General features: G+C 37.1%; 1 protein-coding gene and 1 pseudogene across 2 annotated transcripts in view; both read left to right on the top strand.

Moving 5' to 3' along the window:
- The first annotated feature begins 334 nt into the window (after nucleotides 1-334).
- On the top strand, nucleotides 335-8,799 carry LOC146460880 (bone morphogenetic protein 1-like; annotated as a pseudogene). Its single transcript, XR_014857558.1, has 4 exons — nucleotides 335-377; nucleotides 7,222-7,303; nucleotides 7,535-7,885; nucleotides 8,552-8,799. The product of XR_014857558.1 is annotated as a bone morphogenetic protein 1-like (transcript).
- A 555-nt stretch (nucleotides 8,800-9,354) lies between these two features.
- LOC146460877 (uncharacterized) overlaps nucleotides 9,355-14,106 on the top strand; it is a 35,721-nt gene continuing 30,969 nt past the window's right edge. The window contains exons 1-5 of the mRNA XM_085087783.1: nucleotides 9,355-9,476; nucleotides 10,729-10,800; nucleotides 10,996-11,052; nucleotides 12,559-12,630; nucleotides 13,138-13,209. The gene's annotated coding sequence lies outside the window, so the exon portion shown is untranslated. The remainder of the gene's footprint in view (nucleotides 9,477-10,728; nucleotides 10,801-10,995; nucleotides 11,053-12,558; nucleotides 12,631-13,137; nucleotides 13,210-14,106) is intronic.

The raw sequence follows: 14,106 nt of genomic DNA, 5'->3' as shown, positions 1-14,106 counted from the left end.
GTCGCCTTCTATCGCCGCTGAACACTTACATCCAAGCTCCCAAAAACCTCGCTAAAAAAGGCAATAAATCATGCAGTTAAAAGGAAAATAAAATTGAAGGAAAGTCGAATGACTGAGACGTCGATTGAGAGCCGTCTGGTGATATTAAAATTCAATGAGTTTTCTGCGAAAGCGTTATTTGAACTATCCGCCCCATTGTGGTTCCACTTCCTGTCATTTTGTTTTATTATTCTATTGACTCAGCTCCCCGGGAGAGAACAGCTGAATCGAAAGCAAAGGCCCCATCCGGTTTGCAATAAATAATTAATGCTTGAAACTAATCCGGTTTCCGACACACAAGAAGAGACCTACTCAAAAAGATACTGAAGCACTGTCAGGTATGCAATTTTATCTTTTTTTTACGTTAACTTGGGGCAATCATTATGTCAAATGATAGGCAATATGCGCTTCGCTAATTATACTTATTTGCAGTTCACACAAAGGCAGAAAGTAGAGAGAAAAGGGGAAGCAGTTTATTTTTAATAACATAAACAAGTGTCGATCACATGACTAAACGAAAAGGGCGCCAGAAATTTACAATGAGTTGCAGCGTTTGTTGGCAACGCTGGATGAATTCATTGATACCTCTCCGAAGCAAACTAAGAAGCACACTTTAAACTTAAAAAACTAAAACAAAAAAAAATTAAAAAAAACATATCATTATTGGCTGTGAAATATGATGTAGAAAGCGGATGACAGCTGGATAACGACGGCTGAGTGTTCTTCCAACATAATGCGAGGGTCGCGTAAAGTGCTTTAACACCGTTCTAAAGCACGTAAACGACATTTCCATTACTTTGAAACCGCTTAATTCCGCGTGCTTTAAATTGGCAGCATTGAAGTAATTGTTATTTTGGTAGCTACGTTGAATCTAATACCGTTGCCATGGCAAAATCGCTCGTTATAAACCCGCATGAAAAATGGAAATTTTATTTTATTTTACTGTATTTTTTATTCTGTAATGAGCCGTTAGCCGTTCTGTAATGAGCCGTTAGATTCCTTCTATCATTTGTCTCTGACACAATTTACAGAATACTCAAGATTCTCAATTTCAAAATTAATCCATTAAATTTTGGTTGATGGATATGCTGTCTATTGTCAGTTCAAATTTTTTCTGTAAAAATTGTATATTTTTTTCTTTCTTACAATAGACTACATCCCTGTTTACTGAATTATTATCAAATTTAATGACATTCCTAACGAACGGTCCTTGAAGAAAAGAAGTGACGCATTTCTACCAGAGTGAAAAAAGTGGCCTCTTTTTTCGTACATACGCTAGATGTAAGTACATTCCCAAGGCAAACATGGAAAGCGTTGGATAAGGTTAGATTGGTTGTGACCTAGACTCCTCCTAAATGTAGAACTTACTATATACGTGTCCTAAGCGATTAATGGGTGTGAGTTGTCCTTAATTTCCCCCACGATGACCAACGGATTGTGAAGAAAAACATGTGGGCATGTTCAATATGCAACTGCACATCGCCTATGAACCCTATTTATTATCCGAGCCATTGTTAATGAACCTTCGCACCACTTTTTGTTTCCCTTTCTCGGGGGAAATATTATTTACTGACTTCAAAAAATGAAATATAAATTTCTTATAAAAAAATCAACTCTAAAATTGTGTTTGTACTGAATATTTTTATTTTTATTCTTAAAACTACCTACCACCGATCTCCACTTCGCCTAGAAACAAAGACCAATTAAATATTACGCAAATTAACGTACATTGAAAAGGGAAGTGTCTAGGAGTTTTTGACCTCTTTTGCCAAAAATAGCAAAAAATGACCTTTACTTAGCTACAAAATAATTCTAGAAAGCGAAGGAAGTAACGACTCGTGATTTGTTCTAACGTATTTGAAAACAAAATTGCGAGAACTTGAAAAAACGTCAGCCTAACATGCATATCTTTCAATTTTCAATCCATTCCGACCAACTCTGTCTCTGGAACTAATCGACAGTTTTATTGCACTGGGGTGAAAATTGATGAGACAATACTTTTTGTTTGTTTGTTTTTTCTGTTGATAGACTACCATTTTGGGGTTTTAAGATAACATAAAATTCGTGATACTTCCCCTTTAATACACGTTGTAGCCAAGTTGAACTAAAAAGGGACCGTAAGCAGCGACGACGACGACGTCAACGAGAACGTCAGAAAACAATAGTTTTAATTAGCAAAACACGGGCTCTGCACGTGCATTACACACTTTGGTACATTCCTTTGTCGTCCTCTGCAAAATAACAACGTGAAATGACCAGATTTAAGGTTTTGTGGAGAACGTGAACGCATGATGGTTAAGGCCCGGTTCATACATCGAATTTCTGCCGTGTCGAATTCAATTAAACTAATTAAATTCGACAGAAATTCGACGTATGAATCAGCTGCCGAATTTCTGCCGTACGTTCGACTGGTCTTGTCGCATTATCCGGCAGAAATGCGGCACCGATTCAACCGTCGCATTTCTGCCGTGTTGAATCGAATTCATACATTTAAATACATTATGTTAATGTATTGAGCATGCGTAAATCAAGGCTGACCGTCCAAAATGGCGTCATGGCACCCGCAGGATTCCATCGAAGAAGAAAGCTCATCTGAAGTGGAGAAAATTTTCACAGAAAACTACATGGAAGTACTGCAGGAGAGCTATTGCAGCTCTGATGATGACATTGATGAAGAAGTGCACATTACGGAGAATATTTTGGTCACGCGTATATTCGTCCGTCATGTTGGTTACTCTAGCTTTATCATATTTTCTGCTGACCGACAGACACTGCAGTATCGACTCTGAATAAAGTGCGGCACAAGTGCGACGTCTGAATCAACAGTCGCATTTCTGCCGCACTTAATTGAATTGAATTCGACACGGCAGAAATTCGACGTATGAACCGGGCCTAATTTACCTTTCTCCTTTTGAACTTTAAAGGCGCCCCTACCACGTTAGCGCCTCGATAGTTCGGCTACATTGCACAAACTGAGAGAGTATAAATCATCGCGAATTTATTCAGAAGACGCGAAGGTAATTCTTTAAGTTTCGTTTTCGTCGGCGTCGTCGTCGTCTCTGCTTAAGGTCCCTATGAGCCAAAATTGGTAATCAATCAAACTAGCGCCATAAACACAACAAGCAACACAGTTATATTTGACTTTGAAAGGTGAATGGCCAAAACTGAACGGACAAGTCATGTGTTTTCGCAAAAAGCTGAATGTAAAAGTTCATGCTATCAGTGCTGTTTGTTTCGTTTTATTTTATTGAACATTGCTTCTACACGGAAAATGCCGCACAGTTAAAACCTAAGATTCTCTCCTGGGGAGAACTAATAATTAAATGACATCACCAGATTGGGGCGTTTCCAACACTCTTTAATTAAATAATTACAATTTGAAATTACACCGCGAAGATGCGGTGTTCGCTTTCAACAATTAAAATCCACTAGAAGGCATACTCTAAAGTCGCAAAAAAAAAAAAAAAGATAAATCAGTTTATTTATTTCTCTGGTCGTGAGCGGGCGGTATCCTGTATCCCAAAAATCCTACAATCTGACATGACTCCGGCAGCGGGCAGAATTTTCTCTTGACCACGGTCACGGTAACCTGAATCCAAGGAAAATTTTACTCCGATCCGGCACGACGGAAACGTTAGATTTCTTTTGTTTCTTCTCTTGAAATGAAACCTTTCGCTCACTAAACGTTGTAAAACAGGCAAGAAAAACCAGCAACGGAACAAAAAGCCTGGTTATTCTCAAAAGGGGCGAGGATTGATGTGATCATATTCACAAAACTTGGCTTTTTTTGCTGTTTTGCGACATAATGTTTTTCTTCTTGCAGTGTTGACACGCTGTTTAACTTGAAGTTACCGTGTACCTTCAGAGAGAAAATTTTTGGATTTTCATTTTTTTAGATAAAAATAAACTTCTAAGTGAGTTCTTACAAACAAAAACAAATTTAGAAAAAGAGTGAGTATTTGCCGAGAAATTGGGACGTAAGCGATTTCCACCGGAAGTTAAATTTTACTTTGATTGACAGCATATTGCTGCCGGTGTAACCACCCGTTCCGATATTTGCGCGAACGGTCTTTCTATAGTCTTGATTCCCTCACGTTCTCGCACTTCGAATATCTTGTATTTAGTGGAAGAACTTGCGTTTGTTTGAGTACGACACTGACATACAAGAAGACAAAAGCTTTAAGCTACACTTTAAAGTAGGTAAAGGTCTTAAAATCTTCCAGCTAAGCGAATATTTGGAGACGCGCTTGTTAATGTTTCAATTCGCGAGTCCGTGAATCGCGCTTCATGAGCTTCCTTTTTTTATTGGCGGCTGAACGTTATCAGATGACTTGTGTTCGGGTGCGTAAAACTTACAAGTCTCGGCAAGCGGAAACAAAACAAAAAAGCAATTGAAAACTAACGCTAACAATCATGTCCTATGTCTTGATCTTTTCTCACGTCGCCCGTCGCTATAAGATAACTAGTAAAGGGAAAGGCGCCGCTTTTGCTTGTAGCGTTTTCACAAAGACTTTCTTTATTACGGTAATTTCCAAAGCGTTAAACGGAGTCAGCTCTTTTAAACGGTTCCGTTTAAACGTTTTGTTTCAAGCGTCGAACGGATACTTGTTTCCTATTTGCAACATTAACAATTTGGGACGTTCATTCAATAGCGAATTTTCACCCGAACTTTCGAAACTTCGCTATTCTCAACAATATTTCGCTCGAATAGATTTATTCGCACGCTTTTCGACTGAAGGGCAGCAAGAATTTTCGTTTTGACTGAGACAATACATGCGGTTACGGTGGTTCCCCGATAATTCCGTAGCGCTGACAATTTTACCCACCTCGGCCGCTTCTGCTTCGGTCCAACAGCTTTGCTTGATGAGGTCGGCTTCAGTCCCCATTTTGTTTTTCCCATAACCATTGCAGATTACAAAATCGACGTGCGCGTACAACAAACACCGCAGATATCCAACAAAATGGTGAAGGAGTTGATTACTCTGGAACGCGAGTACGTGCAAAACTGCGAGAAAATTTTCACAGGAGATGACAGGAAGAAAAAGTAGCTTGCAAAATCAGTGGCTAATTTTCCATAAAGGCGTTAGGGGGCGGTACTTGTTTGTGTAGCGAGAATTTTTTTCAAGCGCTGTTTTCTCAAATTTTAATTTTCGCTTGCAGGGGACACTTTCAAGAGTTACAACTCAACAACGATTTGGCCGATTTCAGTAAAATTTGGCCAGATGCTAGAAAAATATATAACCAACAAAAACGTGTCGGGGAATTCGATAATTCTAAAAATTCTTTCCTTGAAAGCCATTTCCGTGCGTTCACTCCGCAAGGTTCACTCCGCATGGTTTTCTCGCAGTTTTGAAAATGATTTTGTAACTTATGAACGAAATTGAATTAAGGAAAACCCCGACACGTTTTTTAAGCTTTTGGGATCCTGACCTGGAGAAAAAAAAAAATTCCAAAATATAAAAATTGCATTGAGTTGGAACTCTTGAACGATGACCTGGACCTTCAAGTTCCAACTTTACGGAAAACCTGGGAATTTATTTTCTTGGAAAAGCAATGAAATATTTGAATACCCAGTTCTATAAGCTTTAATTTGATATAGGGTTTTGGGTATCTGTGATGTAACTGAGGGGCGCTATATCCGTTTATCTGAAGCCACTCCTGAAGGTACACGGTAACCTTAATACTGCTAACTGCAGAGCAGTCTATGAGCTCAGTTTTTCAGTTCTCGTTCGTTATTTCCCTTTGACTTTAATTTTTTAATCTCGTCCCATTTTAGTCTTGTCCCATCGTCACAAGTCCATCAGTAACTTTTCCATGGTATCAAGAAAATGAGTGTTCTAGTTCTAATATGACATTAGGTCTATAATCACTATAATAATTTTGACTGGCAAACACTTCAACGCAACAGGGTTTGTTTATATTTTTCGAAAGAATGCGCTTCTCAGCGGGAGACTTGCGGATGAAGTGTCATATGCATATCAGCTAAGAAATGGTATCTAATGCGCATGTGCACCAGGTGACAGTGTCCCTTTAAGAAAATTTGATTTTTAGCTAAAAAAGTTCAACAAACGCCTCGCTGCACCGTATCGTTGGCATAAACTAATGACCAGTTTTTCTTGCATACATTTCCGATTCAGTTTGCATTGATTTGTGACAATCTTAACCTAGAACAAACACAAATACTCAAACTGCAATAATAATAAAGGCTGAGAGTAGGATGTGTGAGTATATTTCACTGAAAGTCTTTTTGAGATCTTTCGTTAAAAGCGAATGTAAAATAAAAGTGTGTTCGGTTCAATTTCTTCGAAACAAAGCTTGTAACGCAGAACTTTTATTCGCATGGTTGTGGGAATTTTTCAAAGATCGTTGTTTAGTATTTCTCCAGGATGTATTTGAAGCATGCTTATCGTTAGCCTAGCCTTTTTTCTCTGAGCTTTTCGCACGGCTTTCTTGATAGGCAAAATTTAACTAGTGTTCATTGCTTCTCTTGATTTTGAATTATGCTATGAAGCGCTTGTAAGATCCCCTTCAGTTGGTGCCTAAACTGAAAAAATCCCGTAGGGAAGCTACCGCAATACAGTTTATTACCTATTTTCATTTGATGTGGTGGATTTTGCGGTATGCATGTATCTATTTCGCTTTACTACTTGCAATCAGTTTGTAACTTTCCTGAAACATATGCGACATTTAAAGAGTTTTATTTGCCATTTAAAAGCACTTATTTCATAGGTGCTCATAGCCGGGACACTAGAGCATTCCCCGAAGTTGTCCCCGAGGTTAGATTGCACTTTTAACGATTGCAAAAAATGAATCTTGTGGGCACTGAAGGGTCCGCTTTTTCAGGGTGTATGAACAAAGGTCGCAAAAATTCACTAGAAAAGAACGCCAAACAAGATAGGTAGGTGAGGAGCTATTTGACATCACGTGGCATGGCCTGGCTGGATAAAAGGTGCTTTGAACTCTTTCCTGGAATAATTGTTTCTGGGTTATCGATCATGAATTTTTGCTTCAGCTTAGTAGAGGCGAAAAGTCTTTGTAAGTTGGCATACTAGGCCATTGCAATTAACTTTGGGATGAAAAATTTTTCCTATAGTTTTTCTTTTTCCAGAAACAGGTACAAAGGAAACAAATAAATTCGGTTCATTTTTGACATGAATACAAATATTTTTAAAACTTTTTCAGGTATTTTTGACTCTGGATTCACACTATAGGATGCAGAAACTGGTTTACGCAGTGATGCTAACGCTGCTGTGGAAAATGAAAGGTAGGCCACGGGAATCACTGGTTTACATGTTTACTGATAGTACCATAGTTTCTTAGTTATAGCATCCTAATATTGGTGATATTAATAATCTTAATCTTAAACTTAATACTATAAATTTATTAGTACCTCCCAAGTGGATATCAATATTGATAACTTGTAATTTTAGAACTTAGAAGCCAACTCAAATTTCGTACATTTACAAGCCATTAATTTTCTTAATTTCCCTTGCAGATGTGCGATCTACGCCTTGCATCATCTCTGTAAACGGTTCTAGTGGGATCATCAGCTCCAGTTCTTCTGAGAACTACTTAGAATGTAGCTGGATTATCAAAGTTGCACCTCACCACACCATCAAGTTAACATTTACTGTCTTTAAGTTATCTACTCAACCAATAAGATACCAGATTGGAGTATATGATGGAGTGGGAACAAATGATACCTTGCTGGGGATTTTCACTGGAATAAGAGACCCTTTCACCATACAGACCAGTGGTCGCTTCATGTTTGTAAAGTTAATGAAGGGGTTCGCAAAAAATTATCTCTGCAACTTCAAAGGTGTCTTTACTTCTACAACGACAAAAGGTTACTTCTGATGAAAGTTTTTACTTGGTTAATCCTATCTAGACAGAAAGGGGTTGGGGGAAGGGATGGGGGATGGATTTATCCCGCGGCAACTTTGAACCTGAATATATTTTGTTAATATTTGTAGAAATTTGATGCGGCCAGTTAGCAGCCATTGACGGTAACATTACCATGACAACAAATTTTTAACAGACAGTTCTCTTTTTTTGAAAAAGTGGAAACTGCCTTCTTAAAATAAACCAGAAATTGCTTTTCTGGCTGTGACTTTGTGTTTTTAGCTCATATGCGTGTTCCATTATTGGTTTTCATTACTTTTTGTTCGATTTTGGAACTTTCCTGGAGTTTTGAGGAAATAGACCAATCCGAGGTGGCGGATCCAAGATGGCCGCCATTTCGGCAATCATGGCGTAATCACGTCATCAGACGTCATGACTTTTAGTTGCAGACCACAAAGGGAACATCTTTGAAAGCACTATCTATCCTCTAAGCCACATTGTCTTATCCTCTATAGTTGCGAGGTTATGCTTGAGGGGGGAAGACAGATCTCCCCTTTCCCCTCCTCCCCAAATGACAAAAAAAGCCCTTTCTGGATAGAGTTAAGATAAGATACTTAGTTGGATGAACTTTTTCTTTAACTTTTCATCAATTTTCATTCTGTTTTAACAGACAAACCAAGAATAACACTACCACTCCCAGGGATACGAACCGAACGAAACCATTATGTATGGTGCTCAGCCACAGGAACCCCTCCCATCAACATAACATTGTTCAACTCATCTACAACCTTAGCTTACGGGATAGGAATGGTATGGATTAAAATCATCCAGGACGGCAACTACACTTGCACTGCTGAGAATGAAGTTGGTGTTGAATCAAAAACGTTTCCAGTCGCCTAAACTGGTAAGATTATCTGACTCGACACGACAGCAAAGAAGGTTCTTGTATCATGTCGACTGTTTCTTAAATTCTCCTAACCTAATGGAGCTCAAGAGTTATGACATGGATTTCCATTATATCTGTTCTTAGTAAGGAAAGCTATAATACTTCAACGAGTCCATTTGATAAATGGAGAGCATTTTTGCGTAAACTGGCGCAAATTGATATTTTAAAAAAATTATTCGACAACCAAATTCCAGGCCATCTGTCTGAAGTTAGGATATATCTTTTGGAGGGTAATGTTGACCTACTACGTTTTAAAGAAAAAAATAAGACCTGTCTGGAAATAGAAGATTGTTTTGTATACCTGCTATTTTGCTGCCTCCTAAGATGCATCCTAAGGGTTTTTGATGTTACTTTTGAGAGCAGTGTCGAATATGTTGCAATTAAGACTATTCTGAACCTGATAAATAAAATTTATCTTATGTATTATATATGCACTTACTTGATCCGTATTTCTTTATATTAATTTCCTGGATTTTCATGTCCTTTTTTTCAAATGACATATTGAACACTTCCGTTTTGCAGATTGCGGGCTGTTGTGCCGTGCGGAAAGTGAGATACAGACAGGCCAGGTCTCAAACATTTTTGACTGTGGTCACACAGATTCTGGAACCAAAATTTTGAAATGTATTCCAACGACGACTACTGACTTGTAAGTTAATTTGTCGTTTTAATATATTTTTCCAGAACATGGTGCTTTATCCTTTTAAAAACTATTTCAGTTTTTCATCAATTCTATGTGAGATACTTTTCAACATTCCCTACCCCCGCCCCCTGGAAGGGGAATGGGGAATTTGATCGATGTCCGAACCAGAGTTTTATTTTGGTCCAGCAGAGTTTGTGTGCGGATTTTTCCTGGTTTTGGGGAGTCGCGGAATTTTTCATGGACAGGATTTCGCCTTTTCCCGCTCACTCAAAACGATTTCAAATTTTGTCATTAATGTATCATCTTCTACAAAGAATGAAAAGTGATTGTTCAATGGAGCTAAAAATTTGTCCTGACGATAGATCTTGAAGCACTTAAGAGTAGAGCATTTGCTTGACTTTTTAGCCACTGGAGGCGGGAACAAACTAAGTTGAAAAGTTCAAATACCAAAGGGGGCGGGGTGGTGTTGAAAGTATCCACTTGATCGGAGCACTACAAAGGACGTAAATGCAACATAATTCAATAATAAAACCAATTCAGGAAAATCTGTCCTTTTCTTTGCCCGCCTTAGAAAGCTTTTACTTACGGGAAAATAATTGAAGTATGACAAAATCTAAATAAACGTGCAATTCGAGATGGACCAATTAGTTATTAGCTATTAGCACTTATATTTTTTAGTTTAAAATTGACTTCTACCTCCAAATAGCTGTTTCGCCAAATGAAAATCCTGACTTTAAAAATCTGTGACATTGTTGTTGTAGTAATTTTATATTAGTTTTCAGCATTGATTTCTTTACTTTGCGACTTTCTCCTTGTTATTGTATTATTTATAATTCTTTTTATGTGATATTTGAATAAAGTCGAGACAACATATTTCACTACTTGCTTTTTAGACACTAAGTAAACAAATAGAGAAGTAATTAAAGACGAGGGACGTTTTACTTTTTAAGTTAACATTGTTGGTTTAAACTTTGTTCATTTGCTTTTTTTTCCTTGTTATCTTTTCTTTATCGTTTCCTTATTGGTCTATAAATCCATTGAGATTTTATTTATTTGATTGTTCTCATTTCTCCCATCTTCCCATTATAACGAGTTTTTTCATCTCGTCTGTGAGTAGGTGTATTAAGTATAGAATTGCATTGCTTTGAATTTACTGGCAATTTTCCGCTGTCGTTTCACAATCACTAAGCAGAAGTACGCCAAACCCATTAAAAAAAAATCGGTTAGAATTAATCTTCTGGTTCGCTGACGTTTACAGGAGAATCTATGAGAATAAAATAAATGAACTGCCACAAAACGTGTTCTCCGGACTGATCAACCTGCAACAACTGTAAGTTTTACATATAGAAATTTATTTAATTTTGTATTGTATTATGTAATATAAAGTCATTGTTATTTCTTAATTAATTGTTTTCTCGTTTGTGTTGTATGTATTAAGTGTTGAATTGCATTGCTTTCAATTTACTAGCAGTTTTCCACTGTTTAAAATTCATCACGATAAAAACTGTCTCTTCACAATCACTAGGCGGAAGTACGCCAAACCCACTAAAAATCGTTTAGAATTAATCAACCTGCAACAACTGTAAGTTTTACATTTAGAAATTTATTTAATTTTGTATTGTAGATGTAATATAAAGTCATTGTTAAATTCTTAATTAATTGTTTTCTCGTTTGTTTATTTGTCAAATATATGGGATGGCATAAACCTCTGAGAGATAAAATTAAACCTATGTCATCAGCCAGTGAAATTACACCATTGTGTATTATGAAGGGTATCTTCTTAAAACGCCTCCAATTTAAACGATTTTCAAAATCAAGACGTGAAATTCACAGTCATGTTGGCAGCTCTAGAATCTGGCACGTTCATTATTATTTGATATATGTTTTTTCAGACTGGATACTTGCAAACGCTCAAGTTGCGTACATGTATGCCATGGCCTTCCATGTATTCAAATCTTTTATCCACAGTTCAAATTGATTGCGTTTGATATATCATCTCTAATTCATACACTAATTTAATTTAATTCTAATTTATACACTAGCTCCCAATTAACTTGGTAGATCACCGTACCAGTATTGCAGAAGTCACTTGTTCGATACACGTTCAAGCTTGATTGTTCTTTTGAGAGTTTTTTCTTATTCAACTGCGATAACCCTCCAAGTATTTAAATCTTTTAGATTCAGTTCCAATTTATGGAATTATATATATATGCTCTCTACTTTATTAATCATCATCGGGCTAGTACCAACTCCAAGTTTACTTGATAGCTCAGTTGATAGAGTACTGAACTGGACCAGTATCGTAAAGTTCATGGGTTTCGTTCGAATCCCGTTCGAAGTTTTTTCTTTCTAAGGCTTCCTTGTCACAACTAGTCAAGTTGGGCAATGCGGAGGATGGTTCTACGTGTATTTATACCATTCATTCACAGCTCAGATAAATGGTGGTTCATATCTCTAATCTAATTTGTTTATCCCCCGTCCTTTATTATTTACTCACAAAGTGATTAGCTCTTCCCAGACCAGATAGCTCATTTAGTGGAGCAATGTACCAGTATCACAGAGGTCATGGAATTTTGAAGGCTTTCTAATAACAACTTCTCATGTTACATACATGTGTAATTTTGATGATCCTGCATGTAGTAAATATTTCATCCTTAGTGCTTCCTTTTTTAGGGCGTTCTCAGACTGGTACGGTAAATCACAGTCAATTGTCGCCAAAGCCATGTGTGTCCTTCCTTGTACATGTCTTGCAAAATAAATATGCGAATACCTGTGCTTCAGGATCAAAATTGCATGGAAGGTCACATTTTCTATTTTCATGGTAGACCTAATCAGTAAGAGGCCAAAACATTATGTTTATACTATGCCTCCAGTCCAACTGATATTTCGCTTCCCTTTTCGATAAAATATTTTAAAAACAGACCGTCTGACAGTAAAATGTGTTCTATAACAGAGTATATTAACTCTTTCAGCATCTATTAAGGCAGAAGTAGGCGAAATCCAGTGAATTTGTTCTGAATACTGCTTTTTGTTTCTTCTGTTTTGTCTTTGTGTGTGCGTTTCCTTTCTTTCCTTTTGACTTCAACAGGACACTTCGTAATAACCAAATAGTTGAACTTCCAGAAAAAGTCTTCTCCGGATTGACTGGTCTACAACAACTGTAAGTCGTTTGTAAATTAGAAGTCGCCGAACTCGTTTAATTTTTTTAGATGTATATTTGTTTACTAATTATTGATTAAAATACCTGTTAACAAAACTCATGAAATAAAACTCTAAAACGTTAACCAGCGGACTATATACTTCTTTTGAGTAATGAAATGGGGGGAGGGGGAGCCCGGGGGGAGGGGGGAAGGGGGGATAGCAGCGAGGCCTGGAACCAAGTTTACATAACCGCCCCAGCAGAGAAATTTGCACGAGCGAGACTAAGTACCGATTTTCTATAAACAAAGATGGCGACTTGTTATGGCGAACGCGTGTTTGTGTAGGGTCAGCAAACAATTTGGCTATTCGACTTCTTACATCGTAGTGAAAATTTCATTTACATTTACATTTACATATGTTAGGTCGGTAAAATCGTTAAGATATCACACCAACCGTAAAAATAAAAATAAATAGATAAATAAATGAAATAAATAAATAAGATAGGTATATGAATTTACTTCTAAAGGAATCTTGGTGATAACCAAATAGCTCAACTACCGGAAAAAGTATTCTCCGAACTGAGTGGTCTGCAATGGCTGTAAGTTTTGGCAAGAAATTATTTATTTTAAAAGCATAATTGATTTTACTGTTATTGCCGAAGAACTTTGTTTGTTTGTTTGGGGAGGTATTAAATACGGTACACGTATCTTACCAACGCAAATCGTAAACAGTGATTTTTGTTGGCCTTTCTGTTGTACACCTTCAATTGGGTGTTTTGCCTTACGTTTAGCGAGAATTTAATTAATTTCGTTACCTCTAGATCTGACAGTACATTATTAGCCATTGTAACAATTATCCATCACATTAAGATTGCTACAAATTGGGCAACAAGAAAATAAGGGACTTGATAACAGATCTCTCCTGCACCGCTGGCCGTCGCGGTGAAAGTGAACAGAAAAGAAAGCGGTAATTGCGCGATTTGCCTAAATTGCACGTGCAGTTCTTTCAAGCTCAAAAACATTCTTCAAAACAACTGACTTGTTAGAAAGGAATGATAAAATGCCAAGACAAGTTGGGAGAAAGGCTAATTCATGCTGCATCCTTAAAACACCACATTGTTATATGTGGATCACATAATTTTCAGTTACGAAAGGTGAATCTCCTATTGCTGCATTGGAGAGCTAACAGGCTGTCGACGATACTAAATTCATTTATAATTAGTTGTCAATGCTACAGTCTTTAAGATGGAAATGCAAGACGAAAAGAACTGGATATTAATACATATTTTTAAAAACTGAATCATTGTATAATTCAATTCGAGGCATTTGATTGGCTTAGTGGCCATGGTATATGAGCAATTATACCATGCCCAAGAAATAGAGACCATTAAATTGTCTTCTAATTGATCTTGCAAAGCGAAATCAGCAAAATCTATCACTATTTCTTGGTTGTTTTTAATAAAACAATTATTCCACTCACGCTTGCTAGATATGAG

Source organism: Pavona decussata, unplaced genomic scaffold (assembly GCF_977016875.1).
Source record: "Pavona decussata unplaced genomic scaffold, jaPavDecu1.1 SCAFFOLD_207, whole genome shotgun sequence".
Taxonomy (NCBI): Eukaryota; Metazoa; Cnidaria; class Anthozoa; order Scleractinia; family Agariciidae; genus Pavona; species Pavona decussata.
The sequence above is the reverse complement of the archived record's forward strand: the minus strand, read 5'-3'. Positions and strand labels throughout refer to the sequence as shown.